General features: G+C 38.5%; 1 long non-coding RNA gene across 1 annotated transcript; it reads right to left on the bottom strand.

Annotated features, from left to right (window-relative positions):
- Window positions 1-10,957: 10,957 nt before the first annotated feature.
- On the bottom strand, window positions 10,958-12,120 carry LOC122024961. Its single transcript, XR_006123549.1, has 3 exons — window positions 11,538-12,120; window positions 11,162-11,441; window positions 10,958-11,018 (listed from the first exon to the last, which is right to left on the bottom strand). It is a non-coding gene; the product is annotated as an uncharacterized LOC122024961 (long non-coding RNA).
- Window positions 12,121-12,537: the final 417 nt, after the last annotated feature.

Consider the following 12,537-nt stretch of genomic DNA (forward strand, 5'->3'; position numbering starts at 1 on the left):
CAGCTGAAAAATCAGAAATTCGGCACGCCCTGATCGGTCCCCAGACCGATCAGAACCCCCATGGATCGGACTCACTGGATCGGTCTGCAGACCGATCCACAATACTCTGGATCAGTCCGCAGACCGATCAGATCTTCCCTGGATCGGTCCCCGGACCGATCCAGCCACTGAAATCAGAACTTCTGATTTCCCCTTCCGGAAAATCAGAAACTCCTAATAAATTCAAGAAAATTCCAAAAATTATGAAACTTTGAGGATACATTCCTCATATCATACACTATCATGGAAAAATAGTTTTCTATGAAAATAACTTTCATTTTTCAATCTTGATACAAAGTTCAAAAACTTTGAAATAGTTCAAGTTTAACTCAACTTTGTATCACAATGTTCAATGATGAATGCTATCACTAGGAAAGCTTCATCAAGGTTTTTCAAATCAATTTTAAAATGATTTTAAACCTTTAATTTAGGATCATAATCTTAGGACTATATGTACATGACTTGTACACAAGTTTTCCCTATAATCCTCCATTTCTTGAATTAGGCTCATCTAGGTACAAGAACTATGCACCTTGATCCTAATTCATGATCCTAATATCTCACACACATCTAAAGTGTATCAAACACATCCATGGAAATTTTGATGTGAGATATGGGTTTAGGTATCTTAGACTAAGGTCTCATGCATTTTCTAAACACAAATTTGATCTCAATATCAAAATGTGTTTTTCATCCTTAAATCAATTCAATTGATTATTAATGCAAGAAATGATGACATGGCATAAAATGATATCATACATAATAACATGTGCCAATGTCATGATGTCATGACATAAAGTATGAAACTTAAATAAAACATGACATATAAATAACCTAAGCATTATCATGACATTTTAAATGATCATAAAATAAATATGATGTCATGATATGACATATGACAAACAATATATGGCAAATAGCACATAAAGGTATAGAAAATACCTATTTCTAGCCTTAGTTGCCATTTTTGATAATTTTGACCATTTTGCCATAATTTCTATATTCCTAAGTGTAATAGACCTAAAATCATATCCTCAAGACTTTTAGATCACTATGTGCCAACTAGATTGATTCTAGAAAATTCCTCAAATGTGGTTGGCACATTCTAATCACCTTAGGAATAATATTCACTTTCATTTTCAAGGCTTGATTGCACCTTGAAAATTCCTAAAGTGTCACCTTTTGCCATTATTAGGTTAACTACCTATTCAAGTAAGGTTGGCACACCCTAACACATCTAGCGTGATGAAATCACGCTCCTAGGAACCCAATACCTATTGGAGCTCATTGGGTTCACTAAGTATTCACTAGGGATGACTTCCCTAGCAACCCTTCTAATGACCCTCCTAGGCTTTGAAGCCTTGGTCATTTGGGACTCATCAAGATCAACTCTATTGGTGACTCCCCTTGTGACCTTGGTGATGGTCTTCCTAGCCCTAGATTTTGTTCCATAATCGAATGGAACATTATGATAAGTGGGCTTGACCACTTGGGACTTAGGTTTGTGACCCAAACCTTTCTTGTCCTTGGACATTGGTTTTTGACCCTTAAACCCTAGAGTCAAATCCCCAAGAGCCTTTTCTAGAGAGTCAAGTCTTGACCTCAAGACTTGATTTTCTTTCTCTAATACCTCAAGCTTTAATTTATCATTTTTCTTTGAGGTATTCCTAGGCATATGTCTAGATGATTTGGGATTTCTACCTAGATTTTCCTTAGCCTTAGATGAGTTAATTCTAGGGTTGGCTTTCCTAGTGTTATCCTTATCTAGGCTCACATGTTTGGCACCTAAGCATGTGTATCGATTTCTATAATTAACATGCTTATCATTCTTGACAATAGCAATAAGGCTACTAGCATGCATCCTACTAGAATTGCAAGAATGTGCCTTAGAGATTACCTTAGGGTTTGCCCTAGCTCCCCCTATACATGTGCTCGATCTCTTGTCCTTGTGAGATTGCCTCCCTCTCGGACATTGGCTCCGATAATGTCCCCTTCGCTTGCATTGGAAGCACACCACGTGCTCCTTGCCCTTCCGTGTTGGGACTCTGGCTTCCTTGACCTTTGGTGCCGGTGGAGTCTTTCTAACCCTCTTTGGACATTTACTCTTGTAATGTCCATACTCCCTACACTCAAAGCACATTATGTGTAATTTATTTGAAATTGAAATGCTTGAGTTACCTAGGGTTGAGGTGGGATGTATGCTTTCTTCTTCATCCCTTCCGGAGATAGAAGCTTCTTCCTCTTGCTCCATTCTTGAAGAAGAACTCTCCTCCTCTTCTTGGCTTGAAGTGGAGTTCCCCTCATGGAACTTAGCCAAGTTGTTCCACAACTCCTTGGCATTGTTGTATCCATCTATCCTACACAATATATCGTTAGGTAATGAGAATTCAAATATTTTCATTACCTCGTCGTTGATTGTGGATTGGTGGATTTGCTCCTTCGTCCACTTCTTCTTCTCAAGAGGTTTTCCATCTTTATCCATCGGAAGAGTGAAACCTAATTGTACACAAGTCCAATTTTCAATGTTAGTCATAAGGAAATACTTCATCCTTACCTTCCAATACGCGAAGTCGTCGCGATCGTAGAAGGGTGGAATGGTTATGTCTTCTCCGAGTTGATCCATCTCTAGCTTGTGCTCCCTCGGGTGTTAATCCGGCGAAGAGCGACCTTGCTCTGATACCACTTGTTAGGATCGTTCGTACTCGGCTAGAGAGGGGGGGTGTGAATAGCCGCCCCAAATCGCTCGTTTCTTCCTACAATTCGTTAGCGTAGCGGAAAAATAAACTAGAAACGAAAGGAAGAATATCAAACCTTAACACAGCGATGTACGAGGTTTGGAGATGATGCTCCTACTCCTCGGCGTGTCCGTAAGGTGGACGAACCCAATCAATCCGTCGGTGGATGAGTCCCCGGAAAACCGGCTAATAAAAACTCCTTCTGGGTGGAGAAACCTCGCCACACTTGTTTGCAACAGCAAACAGGAGTACAAGTACAAAGAATAAGCAAGAAATACAATAAGAATACACAAGCACTCTACCAATCTTGCTTTCTCGTCGACTGGAGTCCGGATGAAGCAACAGCTTCAAAAACCCTAACAGCAGCAGCTGTTCCAGTCGGGGAAGCTCACGCGAAGCTTTCGGGAGGAACTCAACAGAGCTCTTATCGCAGCCCACAAATCTTCAGCAGAAGAGAAGAAAGAAGGAAGAAGAAGAAGTTGCACCAAAGCCTTGATCTCCTTTTATAACCTGCGAACCTGCACAGCGAAGACAGAAGCCAGCGGAGAAGACGGAGCGACCCGTTGTGACTCAACGGTCGAATCGTGGACCGATCAGGTTCGACCTCTAATCGGTCCGGGACCGATCAGGGGCTGATCGGTCCCTAGACCGATCGATTGCTCCACGTAGTGCCCAACTTTCGCTTTCTGATCGGTGCGGACCGATCAGCCACAATGGATCGGTCCACGCACCGATCCCACCTCTCTCGGTTGCGTCTCGATCGGTCGTGAGACCGATCAGTGTATGCTGATCGGTCCCCGGACCGATCGAAGCTCCTGTAACTGCGCTTTGCCTTTTTGTTATCCGATCGGTCACTAGATCGATCGATACACAACGAGTCGATCGGTCTGCAGACCGATCCAGAGCTTGGTTTTTGCCCAAACCAAGTTCCAAACCTTTCAAACCAATATCCGGTCAACCTTGACCTATTGGTACATCATGCTTAGCATTCGGTCACTCCCTTGACCTGCTAAGACTCCCCACCAAGTGTCCGGTCAATCCCTTTGACCCACTTGGACTTTCCTCTTCGTGCCAAGTATCCGGTCACTCCTATGACCTACTTGGACTTCCCATCACCAGATGTCGGATCACCCTTGATCCATCTGGATTTTCCCTTGCCCGGCTTCACTCACCAGGACTTTCACCTAGCTTCACTCACTAGGGTTTTCACACTGCCTAACATCCCAGTTAGGACTTTCTCACTGCCTGGCTTCACTCACCAGGACTTTCCAACTGCCTAACATCCCAGTTAGGACTTTCCCACTGCCTGACTTCACTCACCAGGACTTTCCACACTGCCTAACATCCCAGTTAGGACTTTCGCGTGCCAAGTCTCCATACTTGGACTTTTCCAATGCCAAGTCTCCATACTTGGACTTTTCCCGTGCCAAGTCTCGATACTTGGACTTTTCGCGTGCCAAGCTCCCTGCTTGGACTTTTCCAGTGCCAAGTTTCCATACTTGGACTTTTCTAGTGCCAAGCTCCCTGCTTGGACTTTTCCGTTGCCAAGTCTCCATACTTGGACTTTTTTCCCGAATCAGGTCAACCAGGTCAACCTTGACCTACGGTTGCCCCAATAATCTCCCAAACATCTATTCTTGTCCCATATCAAGAATACAACTCTTCCACGAGTGTCAAACATCAACATGCAACTCAACTAGGTCAACCTTGACCTAAGGTTGCACAGACAATCTTCCTAAGTCAAACATCAAAATACAACTCGAGTCAGGTCAACTCGAGTCAGGTCAACCAGGTCAACCTTGACCTAAGGTTGCACCAACACTATTCACCCGAAGGCAGCTTTGCTTCTTTGCTTGCTTTCTTGCCTGCAGCAAATGTGTTAGTCCAAATACCCTGCAAGATAAGTTTTAGCACAAATATAATAAATAGAGTAATTAGTTCCTATCCTCCCAGGACCAGGAACTAGCCAAGGTCTTAGTTTAGGGATCCCAAATGGACCTAAACTGGACCGACGCCTACTTCCCCTCAACTGGGATGCATCCTCATAATTACTCTCTTCCAGTGACTTACCTTTACTTACCTTTTGCCAGACATCCGGTCATCCCGTCCACTAGTCTGGACTTCGTACCAGCTATCCGGTCGGCCCGTCGACCTAGCTGGACTTCATGGCAGCTATCCGATCGGCCCATCGACCTGGTTGGACTTCATGCTAGCTATCCGATCAGCCCGTTGACCTAGCTGGACTTTGTGCCAACTATCTGGTTAGCCCGTCGACATAGCTAGACTTCATACTAGTTATCCTGTTGACTTGTTGACCTATCTGGACTTCGTACCTACTATCCGGTCGGCCCGTTGACCTAGCTAGATTTCTCTTGCACACTCAGTCATATTGTTAGATCACAATGAATGTAACTTAACTTACTTTGTCATTCATCAAAACCTGAGTTAGACCGTTATTGTTAACTGCACCAACAATATCCCTCTTTTTGATGCAATGACAATCTGGGTTAAGTTAATAAAAAATATGCAAAAATAAGCAATGACATGGTTTTTAAATTTTTAAGTTAGTCTTATTTTGGTGTTTTGATATTCATCAAAATTAAGCATAGATAAGTTAGGAGAATTTGACTAAGGAAAGACAATTTTGACAATAGAAATTTTATAATAAAGTTCAAAAAATCTTCAAAAATAAATGTTTGAAAATTTTATATCAGGATTTCCAAAAGCAAAGTTGAAATAAAGTTCAAAGTCTATTAACCTTTTATAATATTCAAAAACAAATGTTTGAAAACTTGTAATTTGCATAAGGTTTTCAAAGGATATATAAATTCGAAGAAGCTAGAATTTTTGAAAAAATAACCCGAAAGTTAGAGAATTAAAAAATATTTTTTAAAATAAAGCCAAGGAATATTTTGAAAATAGTTGAGGTTTTAAGATAACTTTTTAAAACATGTTTTTTCAAAAATTTAAGGTTTTCAAAAATAAGATGATAAAATTTTAAGAAAGAAAACCTTTTGAAGACTATGTCAAGATGTTTTAAAAATTTAGACATTTATCAAACTTATTTTTTTAAAAAAAACTTATCTTTAAAATTTTAAAGTCTAAGAAAGTAAACGAAAAGTTTAAAGATAGTAGTAAATCCTTTAAAAATTTGAAGCAGGTTTCAAAAATAATTTTTGGAAAATATGCACGTAGTTTATAAAATATTAATGCTCCCCCTGAAGCTGATAGTATTTTAAAATAAATCTTTTGAAAATATTTGCCAAAAAAACATTTAAAGTAAGAATTTCAAAGTATTTGTTTTAAAAAATTAAGGTAGGTTTTTCAAAAGAGATTTTAAAGCGAAATTTGATAATAAATAATTAAAAAATTCTAAGGAATTTTAAAAACTGGCTTAAGGAAAAAAATTTTTAAGTAAATATTTTTAAAAAAATTTGATCCTCCCCTCGAATTTATTACCCCCCCCCCTAAATTTGATACTCCCCCTGAATTTATTACTCTCACTGAATTTATTACTCCTCTGAATTTATTAATCTTCCTGAATTTATTACTCCCCCTTAATTTATCTCTCCCCCTTAAGTTAATACTAAGGTTTGGGTATGTTAAATTTCAAATCCTTAACATATTTTTCTACCTAACTGTTTTAGGCGATTTAGGATTAGTAACACTTATTTTTTAAAGTTTATTATTTATATAATTATCTCTATACACTTGGTATAATTGTTCATTTAAGTTTGATTAATCATCAATCAATTATTTTAAAAATAATTAACTTTAGATTTAGGTGTATTAAGTTAAACTTTAGTTTAAGGTTAAATAAAATAATTTGTTATTAATTCAATAACAGTTAATCATTATCAATAGTTTATTAATTAACTTTTACTTAATTCAATAATTTAATACTTATTAGATTAAAATAATTTAAATTTCATATTAATTGATTGAGTTAATTGATTAATGAAAGTATTAGTTATAATTTAACTTTTTATTTACTTTATTTTTTTTGGATTTAACTTAAGTAGGATTAACTAAGTTTAAAGTTAATATTAATTCTAAGTTAAATTTATTAAAGTTAATAAACAAAGTTAAGTAAACTTAAATTTAAGGCAATCTTTAAATATGATTTAATTAAAATAGTTAAAATTTTAATTAATATTTTAATGTAAAGTCAAGTTTGATTTAGAGATGACTTAGTGTAAAATTAATATTTTAATTAGGTTAAATTAAGGTATTGATCAAGTCGATCAAGTCAACATAAGTTCTTCAATAGAGTTAGACTGAACAATTAATTTTAATTATTTATTTATTGATTATTAAGTTTAAAGATTAATTTAATTGAATTTTAATTAACTTAATTAAAATTTAAGTTTTAAGTTATGGTCTAAGTGATTTTCAAAGAATCTTTTAAAATAATTTGTAAAAGGATTTTATAAAAGAAAAAAGGATTTTAAAAAAAATTAAAATGATTTTTAAAATAATTTTTAAAATCATTTTAAAATAGTTTTTTAAATGATTTTTAAAATAGTTTTTTAAAATGATTTTTTAAAAGGATTTTAAAAATAATTTTTAAAATGATTTTAAAAGATTTTTTTAAAAAATATTTTTAAAAAGAAATTTTAAAAGGATTTTGATTGAGAGTATTAATACATTAATTAATCTGTTAAAGAAGTTTGGAGATAAGTAGGTTATGTTAATTTTTTTTTAGTTACGGTTAAGAATTAAGTAGATTTTAATTAAATAATTTGTTAATTTCAAATTGTTAAATTAAGTTAAAATTTAAGTTAACATAGATTAGAATTAAGATTTTAATTTATAAAATTTCCTTTTATAACCAACCATGAAGGGAAAAATTATTAGAGAAATTTTTATTAAAAATTTTCGGAAATAAATTAGGAAGTTTTAATTCTTGTATTAAAACTTTCCTTGTTTGGAGCTAGGAGGTGGCCGACCATATTGTTTAAGAAAAGGAAATTGGTTTTAATCAATTAAATTTTCCTTTTCATGGCAAAGAAAATAAGGAAGATTTTATTTAAATTTTCCTTATTTGCTAAGACCAAGGATTATAAAAGAGGGGGTAGGGGTGCCTTCATAAGACTTAACTCTATTCTATTTTTCTCTCTTTTCTTCTTTGTTGTGGGCAGCCATCCTCTTCTCTTCTTCTCTTCCTTTTGGTGGCCGAACCTCATCACTCTCAAGGAGACTCTTGTGGTGGCCGGATCCTACTTGGAGAAGAAGAAGAGGAAGGAGTTTCTTGCATCCCTTGGAGCTTGGTGGTGGTGGCCGAACCTCAACATCCTTGGAGGAGTTTTGGTGGGTGAAACTTGGTGAAGAAGAAAGAAGGGCTTGGGTGGTTCTCATCTCGGTAGTTCGTTGCCCACACAACGTCCGAGATAAAAAGAGAAATACGGTAGAAGATCAAGAAGTTGTTGTATATAAAGAAAGGTATAACTAGTAATTATTTTCCGCATCATGCTAGTTTTTCTTTGTATGAATTCCAAACACAAGAGGCTAGAGATTCTAGATTTTCGGATTAGATATTCGAAGTTGTGTTTCTTTTATTTTGTTATTTTAATTTGTGATTTGATTGTTCCTTTTGGTTAAACCTAGAGTTATATAAGAAAATTAAAAATTAGATTTCTTTAAAAGGTTTTGTCTAGGTGGTGGTGGATGATCCTATACCTAAGAACACATAGTGCCTCACCATGCAGTCCTGGAAGCCAATTTTGGAAATTAATATTTAATTAAATTTTTAACGTAGGTGGATTTGGATCAATAATGTTAAGCATCGTTTGCGATCCAAGTCTAAACCATTAAGAACAGATAAGTTAAATTTGTAATCAATAATGTTAAGTTCCGTTTGCGATTCTGAATTTAATTTCTAAAAGAACACACTAGGTTGTTAGGAAAGGTTCGACACTTGTACATAATTTTTGTACAGTGGAACCAGTATGATCTTCCTAGGACCAACCAACAAGATTGTCATGTAAACCCTGCAGGTGGACCTAGTCCGGCATGACAATGAAGTTGAGTGGTACTACTCTTGGAACTAGATATTAATTAAGTTAGTTGTCAGTAACTCACTTAATTAGTGAACATTCGATATCTTAAGCACAGGAAGATTAATGCACTCATGATAAGAAGGAGCTCATAATGTAATAAGAGATTAGTGCGGTAGTTCAATATAACTCTTTAGTGGTATGAGTTATTATTGATGAACTTGAGTTGGGTGTTCGGGTCGAACACAGGATGTCACGCTCCGGAGGAGTCTCTGTCCGAAGAAATTTCGGCAGCATCTCCCCTGTACGGCGGACAATCTGAAACTTTCTACAAGCACTATATACTTCAGCCACATGCGGCTGGAATAATAACAATAAAAGAAAACAAACACCACGCAGTTAATATCAAATTCAGCCTCTGGCTGACACAACCACGCAGTTAAAAATAAAGCAGCCCACTCGGCTGTACCAAAACCAAAACACAAAACTGCTAGCCGGCTAGGCTTACACAACCAACAACAAATACTACCACATAACAACATCAACACTCCAAAAATAAAACCGGAGTACAGAGCTAACAAAACTGATACATAAAACAAAACAAAACATACGTGAAACCGATAAGTCTTCTGATGTGACGTGGGGACCAGCAGACAGGATGCTCCAAGCAACACTGGTACCTGAAAAGATAGTGTCAACGGGGGTGAGTTCAACAACTCAGTGAATACCAATGGACATGAGTAGTAAGATATATCTAACAGCAACAAACATGGAATACAGCTTCCTAATCATATATAGGGAATAGGCAAAAACTGAAAGGTAACTGAGGAAGCTGTACTCACCAGGAACTCCTATCCAGACAAAAGGGTCGTCAAACCGAAAGTGTCAATAATCCTGTATGCAGGTCAAAAGTATGCATCCAACCAAAATGCAGCAACCAAATGCAGCAAACACAATCATAAGAATATAAATGCATCAATGCATATGATGCTAATGATGCGTCCTGGTCACCCCTGACGCCAGTCAGTCATCTCACACACAAATGGTGAGACCGAGTGGGTAGGGCTATGACAACCGTGCACTCTGTCGTCACTACTCCTGATGAGTGACCGAGTGGACGGGATGCTGTCGGAGTACTCCTGTCCTGTGACCCCAAATCATAAATGGGGGAGCTCAATGCTCTCAACTCCCGGTACACGATGACGGGGAGGTATCTCTGCCGGCTACCACGCTGAGTCACCTGACCAACGGAGCCAAACAGAGTCCACCGTCTGCCGGCTACTACGCTGCTACACTAAATGCCAGCGGAGCCAAACAGAGCGGAACTGACTGCCGGCTACCACGCTGGGTCATATGACCAACGGAGCCAAACAGCAGAACCGCCACACACCTGCCTGATATACCACTAAACCATGAGTGGGAGTGTGTGCAGTACATGTAACTGGCGATGAGCTCAACCATAGTGGAGCCGACAATCGCACAGCATGAAATCATGATGCATGTCACTATGCATAACAAAAACTGATCAACATAACCATATCCATATATACAAAATGGGTACTGTAAAAGCGATGGTCACTTACCAAAATCTAGAATACACAGGTCAGATAGAATATCAAAAACCTATGTCCTGAACAAAATAAGTATGGAATATCCTGATCAGCATAGAAAAATCCATATATACATAATATGGGTACCACAGTATCAGTAGGTCAGTCCACGGATCTAGGACATACAGGTCCTCTATGGTATAACAACCTAGACCCAAATCATATCCCTCTTCCATAGCATATGTACCAACAATATACACAGATCAAAGAATCAGGGTCTAAACACCCGAATCATATATGATATACAAATAGAGGTATACAAATCTGATATGGCACAAAAACCTAAGTATCAGATAATCTAGATACACAGGCCAGAAACAACAATCCAAATCCTAGTCCTAACCTCAGTAAGCATGGTATGTCACTCTAGAAACTAAAATACTCATGGTAACAAGATAATCATGGCAACAAATCACGAGATATAAGCACGGATACATCACAGGTGACAAACCTAACATGCTATGGATATCAAACAGTGACATACCAAAGGCAAACATGTTCATTGCATGTAGTTATAAAATACTATGCATATCCAATGACAATATCATAAAAGATAAGTCAAGAGGTACCCGCCTCCAATAGGAAAGATCCAATCAGTCCAAATCCGGACGTTAAGAAACTTGTCTCGCGTCAAGGTCCTGTGATAAATAGTATAATTTAGCTAAGTATAAACAAATAGCTAAATAAATTTCTAATCCATCGACCATCTAAGGTTAGTTTTATTAACCCTAATTACACCAAAAATCAACCAACATATTTGATTGTATTCATTAAGCCTTACCTCTGGATCACACAAAAGGAAGATCACAGCGATTAGGGCTTTCTCCAACAATGTCTGCAAAGGAAATCACCATATAAGGTCTACACAGGATTTAATATAATTAACCCTATGCTTACATAACAAAAGTAATACCAATAGCTCAAACTATCGAAATCATCAAGTTCATCTTCCCATACTCACCTCAACAGTAATTAACTTAACACCAACCTTACCCAAATTCCCTGATGCCTCAACACTGCTCAAATCCTATAGAACTTACTGCCAAGATCCGGAGAAGCTGCTGTGAGAAATCAGTGACAAATACCACTGTTATCAGCCAACAAATCCAACATAAGATCCCAAATCAACAATTGAAATACCTCTTTATTTGCCTTACCCAACTCGATAGCCCTTGTTTTTCTCTCTGCCGGCAGCTGGTGGCGAAGCAGGAAGAAGGCAGCTGGTGGCGCAGTAGGAAAAATTACCAGTCGGGTAGGCTGACCACAACCCAACCCAGAGGAGTTAGGGTTCGGATCCAGCAACAAGAGGGAACCTAGGACAAAGGAAGGAGTCGGCTAGGCACTGCACAGTGGAGGAGTCGGCGTCGGCAGAGGGAGGACAGCCGGTTGCCGGTTGTGGTAGCGGTGACACTGTGCAAAACTAGGGCAGAGAGAAACGGGAGAAGGGCGTCGGCGGCGCTGGGATCCCCACGGCGACAGCGGCCTGGGTCGGTCCTGGTGGCCGGCAATGTCCCGTGCGGCGGCTAGGGCTGAGGAAGAGCGGCAGTGCTCGGCGTCGGCACCAGTGGGCATAGAGCAAGCTTTCGGCGATTTTAGGGCAGGGGAAAGCTTCGGCTCGGGTGGAGAAGAAGATGAAGAAAAGGTCTTCGGGTGTGCGGCTCGGGAGGAAGAAACCGCCGGCCGGCGGTTAGGGCCGGCGTCGGGCGCGAGAGAAGAAGAGTGGAGTGGATGAGGGCTCGGGCTCGGCACAGTAACGAGGAGAGAAAAAAAATATAAGGAAAAAGAAAAGGGAAAAGGAAAAGAAAAATAAAACTTTTCCTTATTAAAATTGGATAGCCTAAACAGGCTTTTTCGGACCCCATTTTTATCCCCGTTAACTCGTCCGTACGAGCTCCGAAAAATTCTTGAAAAATGTCCATAAATTTCGAAAAATTCCCTTATTAATATTCGTCATTTTTCCGGTATTTTACACAGGAAGCTCAAGTTCATCAGAAGACCAAAACTAATTTATCCTCTCAGTCCCTGTTGTAGCCTCTATAAAACCTTGAATCCACCAAATCCACTTCTTACCCAAGTAATGGGTTGGCCACTTCCTTGCTTGGTGCAGGGCGCCGGCCAAGCATTTGCTTGGAGCCTAAGAGATGGCCGGCCAAGCCT

This window comes from Zingiber officinale, chromosome 9B, assembly GCF_018446385.1.
Source record: "Zingiber officinale cultivar Zhangliang chromosome 9B, Zo_v1.1, whole genome shotgun sequence".
Classification (NCBI taxonomy): domain Eukaryota; kingdom Viridiplantae; phylum Streptophyta; class Magnoliopsida; order Zingiberales; family Zingiberaceae; genus Zingiber; species Zingiber officinale.